Here is a 13,081-nt window from a genome sequence, read left to right as displayed (position 1 = left end):
TGAGTGCTGAAGTAAAGCTTATCTCAGTTACCTCACTAAACAATGGGAACTGCTAAGCCACACAGCACAGTAATAGACTGCATCAAAACATAATTCTGAAGAGCATTTAAAACTTTGATCTGCTTTTCTTTTCTGTTTGTTTCTCAAAGTTTCAAGAGAAGTGTAGGTATAGTTCTGAGAGGCAAGATGGATGAGCCAAAGCAGTATGGAATGTTAAGGATTTCTTGTTTGTTTTTTTCAGCAAATTGAAAATCTTTTCAGTACAGAAGTCCTTAATTAGAATGGGTACATTTGATTTATTTATGTTTACTTCAGTCCAATTCAGTGAACTTAATTCTTGTTGGAGAAAGAATAATTTTAATTTAGATGTATTGTTTGCCAGCCTTACTGTGAAACAAAAGTAAAAAAAGACCCATACAATAAATGATCATAATTATTTTAATATTAAAGTTCTCTCTGAATTTTGAGGAACTGGCAACCTTGATGATTCTGTGAGTAGTCTGGGATATCTGCTGGCAAGATGCAGGGTGCAGAGGGACATGTACATGGGCATGTTCCAGCTTTGGAGTGGTTTATATTAGAAAGCAGATGCAGGGTTACAGTCTTTACTCTGTCTTTTGAATTTCAGGATCAACACATCTCAGCAGATTCATAATTTACTTGGATTTCAGTTTATTCTGATGTTCCCTTAGCTCAGTGTGCCGTTAAGCAGCTGGAAATGAATATCCTGTTTCTGAGAATAAGGTCTTAAATATATTGGTATTGAAGTTTTTGGGGATATGATTGGACTTTATTGCACCCCAACAGTGTTGTTCTCTAGGGATTGACATCACTGTGTTAGTTGAGTCATTAGGAACAATTTGAAGGGGTTTCTCTATTTGGCAGCCATCCTAACCCTTTTGGGATTGGTCTTTTGTAGAAGGAGGAAACAAATTAAATTTTTCATATTTCAGGTTTTCTTGGATTGAATTTTTCTGTTAGAGAAACTGGTGTCAGGTGATGCCTTAAGAGTGGTGTCGTGGTTTTAAACCAATAACTAAGAAAATTACTTATTTCTTGCTGTGAGATATGGATTAGAACAAGAGCAAAACAGGCATACAACTTAAAAGGGAAAAAAAAAGAAAGTTTATTGACAAACTACAATAATAAGAACACCAGAATAAACTTCTAGAAAAAACCTTTTCATCCCCTATTTACCTACTATTCCTTTGTTCACATGATAACAGAGACAAAAACTTTGGAACTTTGATGGTTAAAACAGTCCCAATTCTTGCTACAGTCTTTTCACCAGTCTTTGTAGAGAAACAGAAGTTTCTTCCTGTTAATTTATGGAGTTTCTCACAAGAAAACTATTTTTGTTATAGTTTTCTATTGCATGTTAGCTGCTCAGAGCTGCTATTATTAGAGTTTACTCCTCCCATTTTCACATCACTCTGAAGTGTGTATGGGCCATGAGTCTAAGGATAGCATTTTTAAGGATAAGTTATTCAAAGGCAAAAAAGTCTTCTTCATCTGTTTCTGTGAGCTTCACCAGAAAACAGTTTTCTCATTGCCTCTCAAGGCTTCATTCTCCCAGCACTTCACTATACCATAATTACTCTACTTTTTACTCAAATTTACACTTTGAACACTTTATTCCTCCTTAGATGCTGTATCATGAATTAAAGGAGTTCTTTTCAGGACTTCATTGTCCATCTCGATAGTTTTAACAGAAAGATATTTCAGCTTAATTAAAGCATCTTCTTAATTCTCTACCTCTTCTGAAGCTTCTTTTCTTTCCTGTCACTGGTAGTTTATAAAGTCTCTTTTCATGTTGATCTCTCTCTCTCTCTCTCTGGATAAAAAGATTAATCCGCAAGTCTCATCTGAGTAATGAAAGAGTTAAAATCTTGCCCAGGCTTTTGTAGATGGTTTGGAGATCTCTGCCGAACAGGAGCTGGAGCCGTCTGTGATGGAAAGTTCCTCATGGCTGCTCTGGAGCGTGTAGTCTCTGCTCCAACCCGCTGCAAGTCCAGGGCCTCTCTCTTTCTTCACTGGGCAGTTTCTAGTGAATGTAGTTACAGCAAAACCTGCAGCCGAGCCAGAGATCGGCTCGGCCCGGCCCGGGCCCGAGGAAAACCTTCCCCAGGCCCCCCCATCTCCCGGCCTGGAGACGGGGCAGGCCCGGCCCCATCCCCGCCCGGCCGCATGGCCTGGGCAGGGACGGGAGGCAGGGAGCTCCGCCACTCTTCACAGCCAGGAAACAAAGAACCCAGAGAGCTCTGCTTTTACACTTTAAAGTAGGGTTCACAAGTTGATCTTACTTTTCAATGGCCTAAACTGTTGTCAATTCTCAGCAATGACCGATAATTGGTCAGGAGAAAAGACTCCAAGCACTTCCCAGCAACTCCAACTCCCTTAAAGGTAAAGTAACTCCATGACAAGTGGCTACCTAGAACAGAAGCTAGATAACATAAAGAGAATAAAAGCAGGTATTTATTAAAGGCCTTCAATAGGTACACCTTGGGCAGTCAGAAGTCTCCAAGAGGCTACACCCAAAATGGACGATGGTCACGAGTTTTTCATACAGATAAAAGTTTGGTCCATTTACATATCAGGGGTTAATCCTCCAGTTACATCTTCAGGTAATGAAATAATTTATTCCCAGTTCCCCCCTCACAATTCACTGCTGTTTACAGTTTTTCAGCGTGTGAGACAGTAAGGTGTCCTTGAGTTTCAGGCCTAAAGAGAAATTGTTTTGTCTGAATAAAATGGGAGAACAGTATCTGGCAGTTTATGGAGTCTTAGAGTTACACACTAAAGCAGTACAGGATCTGAAAAATATAAAAGCTAAATCCTAAGGCATCACAGGGTTCCTACTTACTTCAGTGGAGCATGCATACCAAGCCTCAAAAAATGTTTTGCCATCTGTGTGGGAACATACTGCTGGAGGAAGAAAGCTGGCAACAAAATGTTCAGCTGCTTTTTTGGTGGGGAATGGAGCACTAAGACAGTATGTTCTTCTGGGCTGCTTCTGGTAAGTGTAAAGATGGCTATGGGCAGCCTGGTGACTGGCAACTTCATGCACATGGAGACGTGGTGCTTATGCGAGTTTGTTGTTGAGAGCTTTTGTCAGCACCTTTCTCCTTCCTTATGTATACAAAGTTCAGTAGCCAGCTCTACAGCAGCGTTCCTTACCTGTAAGTGGAAAAAAATACCCAAAAACTTTGGCCCCAAACTTCTCCTGTTCTATGTGCACAGCTTGGAGCCTGTGAGTAGTGGGGATTGCTGAGGAAATACAAGGGTGAACCATGGGCCTGTTCTCACTGCTGGAAAATAAACCGAGGTAGGAGGGTCTGATGCAGTAGTGCAGCAACAGAGAGGAACTTTTTGCTGCATATTTTTCCTTCTGAAAAAAAAAGAAGTGTATTTTACAAAAAAAGAGTACATAGGGTGTGTTAAACAGCTGAATTGCCCTGGGAGATGCTTCATGTGTACTTCTGTTTCAGTCCTAGGGCTGACTCAGTCTGCCATTACAGACCTTGTGCTTGTGTGTGTGTGTGGAGTCTGTAAGTCATGGAAATCTGATGGAGAAAAAGGATGTTAGGACTTTGCTGTGTAATGCACATTTGATGATGTCCACTTCATTCCTTGCTTTGCTTTCAAACTGGCATTTGCTGGTGGACTCCAGGGTACAGCTTCATTGGAAGGATCATAGCCAGGTGCCCTTGTTTTCAGAAGTGAGGAATGACTAGGAGGTCCTGCTGATAAATACCCACATGGACATCATTGAGCGATTCAGGATGACGGCCTACTTCTTTAGCAACAGCGTTTAGCAGAAAATTTGCCTTACTTGAGTTTTCAGTCCAATTAACTAACTGGAAATGAAGACACCAGTCAGTTTACTAAAGTAAAACAGAAGTCTTATATCTTTCTTGGACAAATTTCCAAACTTTGTTGCAAAGATCTTTGTAGGTGGCAGTCTTGATGATCTCCTTATCTTCCTTCTCTTCTTCTATCATGAAACAAAGTTGGAGAAACAGTAAATGCGATTTATGAGTAGAACTGAATGATAAGTGATCTGCAGGGCTTTGATGCTTTTATAGGTTAATGAGGATTTTTTATATCCCGTTGGAACATTATCTTTCAGTAATGCTTGTGAGTGTTATCAAAGATATAAGCAATAAATATTGGTCCCTGTAAAGCAGAATTTGCACCACATATGTGCAAACTCCTCATTGGCAGATTTTCTTCTTTGCGTGACTTACTGAGGCCTCCACTGCCTTGATGCTGAGTTCTTCCCCTTTTTTTCCCCACAGTGTAGAAATGTGAAACAAATTGCTGTGGAAGTCTGTCCTGGTTTAAAAGAAAGATGTCTGCCAGGGAAGCTGGGAACCTTCCTGGAATGGAAAAGATGACCACCCTCCTTCCAAATTATTATAACTTTGAAATTATGGGGCTTTCAGGGAAAGATATAGGAAAAGGAATAACAGTTCTTTACTAGGATATATCTATATATAAGAAGACAGACAACAGCAAGAACACACAAAAAAAGGAAAAATGCAATAATAGCCTTTTTCCCACCCATCAAGCAATTTCCTCTTTGTGTACTTACGACTTCAACCAACAGAGGTGCTGATGGCTCCTGTTGAGGCAGAGAGGCTGCAGTGACCGCTCTCCCTTCACAGCTGCAGGGGATGCTGATAGCTCAGTGTGAGGCACAGGGCACCCAAATCAAGCATTACCGGGGTGGTAATGGTGGCCCTAGGAAGAGAGAGAAGGTGGAGGGTGTTTCTGTTTTCTTCCATGTTTCATGTGTCTCCAGGGTGTCCTGGCAATGGCAGAAGCAGCCGCTGAGGCCCTAGTAAGCAGCCGGGAGGTGCTCCCTCTGGAGACAGAGGAGATGGGGGCTTAGTTTTCCCCTGAGGCACCCAGGCAGATGGTGAGGAGCTTTCTCCCAGCAATGGTGGGTACCGAAAAGTCCCAGTCCAGTGGTGACTCCTGTGAGCAGTGGCCCACCAAAGACAAGGAGAAATAGCAAGGAAGGCTCAGCTGTAGCAGCAAGTCCCCCTGGGCAAGAGAAGTCCAGCACCAAAACCCACCACCATCCGCCCTCCAAGCCAGGCAGAGACTGACCCACCCCCAGCTAAGGAACTGCCAACCACCACACCACTTTTTCCCCTCCCTCAGAACCACTCCAATGATATGCCAAGGCCCTGGCTACATCTTTTGTCTTTTAAATCAAGATCCATTCACCATCTCTATGACAGCAAATGGGAGGAAAATTCTCTAAGGAGAAAACTTAATCCCCAGTAAAGTTTCAGCAATGCTTATGATTCATCATATTATTATTCTTTTATGAAGTTCCCAGTTTCTTTGGAGAAGAATTGTGAAAACTCAAAGAAAAAAAAAAAACAAACCTGAAAAACAATGATTCTTTGTCACTGTTGGACACAAAATGATTTTCACAGATGCATCTCAAAGAGAGATGAAAGAAGAAGAAGGTTTATTTGTTCTTTCAGTATTTATTGGTTTCAACAACGACCAGGGATTGGATAGTCAGGTTACCACCTTCCCAACCACAATGGCTGTGAGAGACGTCCATCAAAAGGCACATCTTTAATGGAATGTATAAACACCTATGTTTATAGTTACTTTCCTGGGAAAGTGGCTAGAAATTATGAAAACAATATCAAAAGGCTTGATTCTCAGGGCGACAGTTCTTTGAAAATATTCCTACTTTGAAGTTGAAAATGTAAAGCAAATTAAAGTGTAGAAGTTTTTTTCTCCTGAAGTGTAGTATCAAAATTTCTCAAATGTTTCCAATATTTTTTTTAGGGAAATCTTTTAAGAGTGGAAGGGGGCATATCTTCAAACACATTTGTATCATAAGGGTTTTTTTCATTTGAACGTTACTTCAGGCTTGCAAGTTTAAAATGAAATCCTGAGTAAGTTCATGTGGGTCTGATCAGAAAAAAACCCCAGATTTTTAAAGCTTATTGAGCTTTTGGACTGGAATTTATTGCCTTTGTTTTGGAGCACTGTTATTTTGTAGTTTGAAACACTGACACATGAAACATGAAAGACTACTTAACTTCGGTCTTGGTAGTGGCTCCAAATAGCAGTTCACTTAAGCAGATAGGGCTTCAGAAAATGCTTAGTGACAGTTTTTATTGATAAGATTTCATGGTTGTTATAGATAGGTAATGCAGTGGTTGCCTCTCGCAATTAAGGAATGGATATTATGTGTGTGTTAAGGAAAGTTTTATTGATGTATAGTTATGTTATTGTGATTTCTTGTTTAGATGTCCTGTGTTCTCCCCATAGTTTTCTTCCCCCCCCCACCCCCATTGGTGCCAAGGGACAGCCTTGGTAGCTGGGACATGTGGAGGGAGGGCATGTGCCTGTGCCCTTGCAGAGGCATTTTGGGAAGAGGGAAGGCTTGTTACTTGGAGGCATAGCATGACAACACCTAACCTCCAGTCAAGTGTCAAGAAAGAAGCCTGCACCAATGAACAGTGAAGAATTGACTGACAACCTTTGTGAGGGGCCAGATTTGCCTGAGTTGCAACCCCAGGAGTAAAAAAGGTGGCACAGCTGTTTCACAAACAAACTCATGGCTGGTGTGTCACCAACTCCCAGCATACTTTTTTCCTTGTTCATTCTTTTGTTGTATTTTTGTTAAGGTTTAATAAACCTTTGAAATTTTAAAGTGAGTGTTATTTCTCAGAAAAGGGGACTTGTCTGGGATAAAAACCTCATCTCCATGGCCCTAGGAGATTTCAAAAGAGCAGTACACCCCACTGCAAGTTCGGCGGCTCAGTCAACTTCTCCTGGGACCCTGGGGTTTCTCCCTTGCTGTGTTCCTAGTGGTCCCTGATCTTGAATTCCACCCTGGTTCTGTCCCTCAAAACCTATCATCCTGCCTCTGTTCAGGGCTCTCTGTCTCTGTATCTGAGTTTGTTCCTGTGCTGAATAAATGGTTTCTTGAGCAAAAGCCCGTCTTGTTGGTGTCCCGTGGCAGTTCCTGGCCACCATAGCTTCTCTGGACATGATCCTGCAACCCTGGAACGCAACAGTACCCCCCATCACTGACAGCAAAAACCACATCAGTGACAACTGCTGCTTGTGCCTTTCACTTGCCAGCACAAAACCACAGCATTTTCTCTTGGTCTGATAGAAACCCATGACACTGGCACATCTGCACAGTCTAGAGCAGCAAACACCCAAATCTTTGTTGGGTTCTTTCACAGAGTGTCTTAATTCTGTTTTAGGGAGTATTCTGAAAAGCACAGACAAGCCTGGAGCATCCTAGAGACCCTGAGAACCAAAGATTGGTGGGGAGGGTGTGGAGGGGTATGAGCTGGTAAGCATTGCTGCTAAAAGAAATCAGAACCTGGATAAATCCACCAGTTTATTAGAGAAAACCTGTTTGTGCTTTTGGGTTTTTTGTGCTGATGGCTTTCTTTCTCCATGTAAGCTCAATTAAGGTAACTGCAGTGTTTCTACCTGATGTGATGGCCAGGGGATGCCTGCTTACAATGGTTCATAAGCCAGCATTACAGTTCTGGCCAGGGTGGCAAGATTACCTGACCTCTACTGCTTCTTCTTTTCAGAATACTCCCTAAAACAGAATTAAGACGCTCTGTGAAAGAACCCCACAAATAAACCATAACACCCAAACCGGGTGAGAAGTAACCAGAAAAGCCTCCAAGATGTCCAAAAGTAGAGTCAATCTTCCACCAGCCAGCTTGAAGACTGAGATAATACTTTAAGCAGGGAATTTAAATCATATTGATTATTGATGTAATTTTCCTATTTTAATAGAGACTGTGAGTGTTTGTTGAGGGGAATGCCAGGAAAATTAATCCACAAACATCAGAGGTTTCTGTCCAAAAAGGAGACAGAGGAGTCCTTTCACTTTATTCAAATAAAGGGAGAGCCCATGGGGCATTCCCCTGGGGTCTTTCAGATTTTTGGAGGGCGCAGCCTGCTTTTTATCCTAATTTCCCAGCTGCATGTCCCTTCTCTCTTTCCTCATAGGCTGAGGTACTTGAGAAGTACAGACTTCCCAGGATGCCTGATACCTAAAATTCCCCCCTAATGTATAACTCCCCCTCTTAATTCTTAATGCTTGGGGAATTTATGGTATTTCCTCAGTGTCCCTTTCATCTTTCAGTGGAATCCATCCCATTGTTTCTGTTATCTCTCAGTGATAGTTTCATCTTATCAGCAGACCCACAGCTCGTTGGTAAAGACAAACCTGTCATTACTCTCAGGAAGTACACAGGGAACAGTGAGAAGTGCTAGGGTAATTCACTTGGGAATTTATGAGTAAGACAAACTAGAGGGCAAGACTGAGTTAGCCCCTGTGCTTGCCACTGAGAAGATTATATAGCCCTGCTGTGGGCAGCAACCCTGCAGGCATTGTAAGGTGGGGGTACAAGTTATACTAAGACCTGTATCATAGAATTGCCTTTCCCTCTAGAATTCTATATGGGTACAATTGACAAGTAGAGTAAGACAAGAACTAGAGTTGGCCAAAACCAAGTTGGCCTCTGTACTCGCCACCAAGATACACCTGCTGTGGGCAGCAACCCCATAAGCATGGTAAGTGGGGGTAAAATGTGTAATAAATGGAATTTGTGCTAACTAAATTGTAACTATTTGGAAAGTTGTTATTAGAAGCAATCAAAAGAATCAGTGTTACAAGGCAGATGTTACATGTTAAAATTAAGGTACAGGATGTAGTTTGGAAGATAAGTGATGTCCCAAGAAGAAAACGACCTTGAAATGGTCGAAATTAGAATGACTTTAGGCATAAGGCCTAAAAATCATTAAATGTAAGACTAATTAGTAGACTTATGTAACACAATGCTTAGTACACACATACAAATCTGTGAGGCCATCCAGAGGACAGCGAGGATGAGTGTAAGCCTTCGTCCAAAGACCATCAAAAGAAGACTGGAGACCCCGTAACAACAAGTGAGGCATGCTCCATGAGGAATAGTAACATAAAGTCAAAAAAATCAGAAGTAGGAGGAAACTTATGGGAAACATTAATGAATCTGTATAAGCATAACCAGTATATAAGTATATATAAGTGCTTTGTTTTGTACATGAGGCAGGGTAGGAAGCCCCCTCTGTACCCCAGTCGGTTTTGTACGTGAGGTAGGTTAACAAGGCCTCCCCCTACCCCCGTCAGTTTTGTTTATGCTTTAATCATACTTAATTACTGGCAAATTACATACATAAATTTTATTTTTTTATTAAATTGTATTCTTTTACTACACTGTATTCTTTTACTACACTATATTCTTTATTACTATTCAGTTTACTAAATTGAATTAATTTTTAATTAAACTGTTATTAACTCAAGAGACCTAGTTGTCTGAAATCCTAAGTTCATTTATAACAAAAGCCATACCAGAGCTCTATGGTGCCCTTTTATCTGCTCCAGCCAATTAATGTCACAAACTCCAGCAATTTGTGTAAGACTCCTCACGTGTCTTCACCTTTTCCTTTTATCTGATTCGGGAGAGAATTGGTGTCTGTAGATTCATTTGTTCTCAAGTTCTATCAATTGAAAAATTTTTACAGAGTTCTGCAGCACTTAAGAGTTGATCCCCACCAGGCTCTGCACTGGGGAGTTGTTGGCCATGCCCCTTGCTGCTGGTAACTCCGTGAACTCCGTGCCAGCTTTACTCAGTGCCTCTCTTCATGCTGGGCGCTGGAAAGGCGAAAAGCTGCTGCTGCCACTTCTTCCCTTCTGTCTGCAGCATGGCTGGTTAAAAGTGGCTAAGTAAATGAAGTTCATTACAAGCCATGCCGAGAGAGCAGTGGCTGCGTGGCGCTGCCCTGGCTCTGCGGCTCCGATCTCAGCCACATGGCCACTCCAGGCTATGTGGTCTCAGCCATGTGGTTGCTCATGCTGCTGGCATCGCCCCCAGCCCTGGCAGAATGATCCTGGCAGCTGCACTGGAAAGGGCCCTGGCACCAGGAAATCACCCAATGACCCCCTCACCACCCCTCTGAGGGCAAGAAGAAAGTGATTGCATGCTTTTTTATGCTTCTTAAATATGTCATCACAGAGGCGTTGCTAACTTCACTAATTGGGCCAGCCAATATGTCAACCATCAGAGCCTTTAGGGATTGGCTCTGCTGGACAGAGTAGAAGTTTTGAGGAGCTTCTCTCGCAGAAACAGCCTCTGTGGGTTTTTCTCCACCCCCACTGAAAGCCAGATTAATCTATCACACCCTTAAAGAGGGAAGTAGTGGATAAAATATTGTATCATGCCTAAACGAGGAGATTTTTATCGTTGTTTTATAATTCCTTATGGCTGCTTTTTTTCCCTTACCCTCCATCCTCTTTCTGGGAGGACAGTAGTTCTTGTCCTTTGCACATCATGTTACTTTGAGATAAAAATATCATGTTGGATTCATTAGGTATTATTCTGTCTCACTGCTCGAATATTTAACCTTGTTCATGCAGAAATTTAATTAAAAAGTGCAAGCACAGAAGCAAAAAAAAAGCAAAAAATCACCAACACCCCAAACCCCAAACTGTTCATTGCTTCTGGTGATACTGCAGAGTAACAGGCAGATGAGATTTCAACTCAAGGAGAGTAAATGTGTGAAGGGACTTGTGGTGACATGATAAAGTGGACTTTGCTGACTCTGAATAAAATATTCTGCCTGTGGAGAAGTAGAAGTCTTTGTTGTGGGTAAAGTGGACAGGGAAGCAGTTTAGAAGAGACTGTAAGTCCAGCCCTGTTTACTCTGAGGTTTTACAGTATGAAAAGCTGGATGACCTCTGCAGTTACACAAGAGAGACTTTAGAGAACCTGATGTGCTAAACGGAATATTCTTGGCAAGGCTCAAGTTTTGGTTTGGTTTTCTTACTGCATACAGACAGCTGTGATATCAAATCAAGAACTTGAAGGGCAGTGAGTAGGATGTGTTTGACCATGCAGCCATATTTCTGCTTTCATAGGCTGCTGCCTTCCCCATGTGCAGAGAAAAACATTAAGAGAAAGCCAATATGAGTGTTCAGTTTAGGTCTGTGTAAAATATGGAGCCCGATGCATAGACTAGGGTTGAGCAGGCTGCCTCATGGCTGGCAGTCTTTCTGAACACTTCAATTACAAGGGAAGTGGCAAACTTGCGTGAAATTCCAGATAAAAACACATTAGGGAATTTTAAGAGAAGAGATCGTGTATCTAATGAAGTTTCCTATGGGTGAACCAACCCCACTGATCACTGCACTAAAACCAGCTCATGTTTCTACCACTCAATACCCAAGGCAAATGGAATGATACATCAAGATCTCGTATGTACCCTGCTCGCAGAGCAAAGTACTAAGTGTGTGTTGTCAGTACCAGGAGTAGAAATTGCAGTAGCATCTCTGACCCCATCTCCCCCTGATCTGTGGTTAATGCCTAGAAGGTTCATCACCTCCCATCTCTCTCTCACACATACACTCACACCTGCATGTTTTGTTTTGCTTTGCTTTCCTTTCCACAGGATAAGATCAGTAAGGAGGAAAACTAGTTGGAGTGCTGAAATGTTTGCTGACTTCTGCATGCCTAGAGAAAAGAGGAAGAGGATTAAAGAAAAGAGGACAGCATGCGTGTCTTAGCATGGAACTTAAGAGGCCCTGAGTGGGCAGAGAGATTGGAAATGAGAACTTAGAGAACACCAAGATGAATGGATTGAAGAGGCAAGAGTTGGGGTGAAAGGAGTTGAAATAGTGGGCAAGAAACTGTTGAAGAGCAGCTCTGTGTGTAACAGTGAAGTAACTGAGATACTGGAAAGAAGGGTGGTTTATTAGATGGGCCTAAAGAAATAGTTATAAGACCAGTATGTGAAACTCCTAGGTGAGGCTGAGGATTGACTTTGATAGCTAGTGACTCTGGAGCTATTAAACATGAAAGGATATTGTGGATGGATGCAAGAGAATGTGGCTGAAGATAAGAAGTAGTGTGTGTCTGGAAATTTGTCCTCAGGATTTAATTAATATAAGAAATTCCCTGGCTGGTTCGGAAGGCATTCAGCATGTGATTATTTATTTATACTAAGTAATTTGGTGTGGGTTTTAGTTTAGGAATTTATTGCTGTTAAACTTTTTCTTTTAAACTGTGGGGTTAAAAGGGTTATTTTATTATATATATTAAAATATGCATACACATTTTCCAAGTGGTTGCTGGAAATTAGTGCAAATACCTGAGATGTTACGCTGATTAACTTTCAGCTGTAGATGCCTGGAACTTGTGGCAGAGGGGCAGAGCTGTTCCTTCTTGGTTGCCTTGCTATTTCTCATTGGCTCATGATAGAGAATTTCAAAACTGCTCTGATGCTACTAATGCTGGGTTTGACTGTCATAATTCTCTTTGAGCAAGTGAAGGCTTTGCTTGGGTTACAGAAAGTGACAGGAAAAGTTTGGATGCCAGCTTCAGCTAGCGCTGTAGCCTTGATTTTGTGTGTAGCACGGCCTGACAGCTGAGAAAGCCAGGAGCAAGTGTCTCGGTTGTGCTCAGACATGACAGGACACAGCTGAAGCCACAGAGACACAGGGAAGGGAAGGTGTTCTGGATTGGAGGGGTGATGGTTCCTGGGCAGGGGGCTGCCACAGGGAAAGCCATGGAGCTACTGTAAGGTAATGTAGAATAGTTGTGGTAAAATTCAGTAATAAACTAGGATATTTTACGTAAGACATTTAGTAACTTTATTCTGCATATAGCTGTCCGTTTTCCAGACACAGACTACAAGACTGAGAACAAGACATTTATTTTAGAGTTGATGGTGCTTGTATAGTGTCTACTTGTGTGACACCACTCCTGTAGCTAATTTGGGACTGTGCATGGACATAGAGAAATACTTAACCTTCCTCTTCATGGATATGCCAAACAGTTGGAAATTAATGTAGCATGCTTGTTGCTGCTCTTCAACACATCAGTGCAAAATTCTGGGAAGCAGAAACTTTATAGATTCTGTATATGCTTTAGAAAGGAATAGAAATAGTTTTTGATCCAACTGTAATTTGTTAATCTGGAATTGAAAGCTTGTTCTTATTTTTTGAAGCATTGTTTAAATATCCTTCAGA

The 13,081-nt window shown here is 41.7% G+C and overlaps 1 protein-coding gene and 1 long non-coding RNA gene across 9 annotated transcripts in view; one reads left to right on the top strand and one right to left on the bottom strand.

The window, feature by feature from the left end:
- APP (amyloid beta precursor protein) overlaps positions 1 to 13,081 on the top strand; it is a 233,010-nt gene that overhangs the window by 65,268 nt on the left and 154,661 nt on the right. The window lies entirely within an intron of this gene.
- LOC147654404 (uncharacterized) lies at positions 1,103 to 5,479 on the bottom strand. The gene is made up of 2 exons (XR_015285153.1): positions 5,400 to 5,479; positions 1,103 to 4,743 (listed from the first exon to the last, which is right to left on the bottom strand). It is a non-coding gene; the product is annotated as an uncharacterized LOC147654404 (long non-coding RNA).

Source organism: Cyanistes caeruleus, chromosome 3 (genome assembly GCF_971803275.1).
Source record: "Cyanistes caeruleus chromosome 3, bCyaCae1.hap1.1, whole genome shotgun sequence".
NCBI classification, from domain to species: domain Eukaryota; kingdom Metazoa; phylum Chordata; class Aves; order Passeriformes; family Paridae; genus Cyanistes; species Cyanistes caeruleus.
The sequence above is the reverse complement of the archived record's forward strand: the minus strand, read 5'-3'. Positions and strand labels throughout refer to the sequence as shown.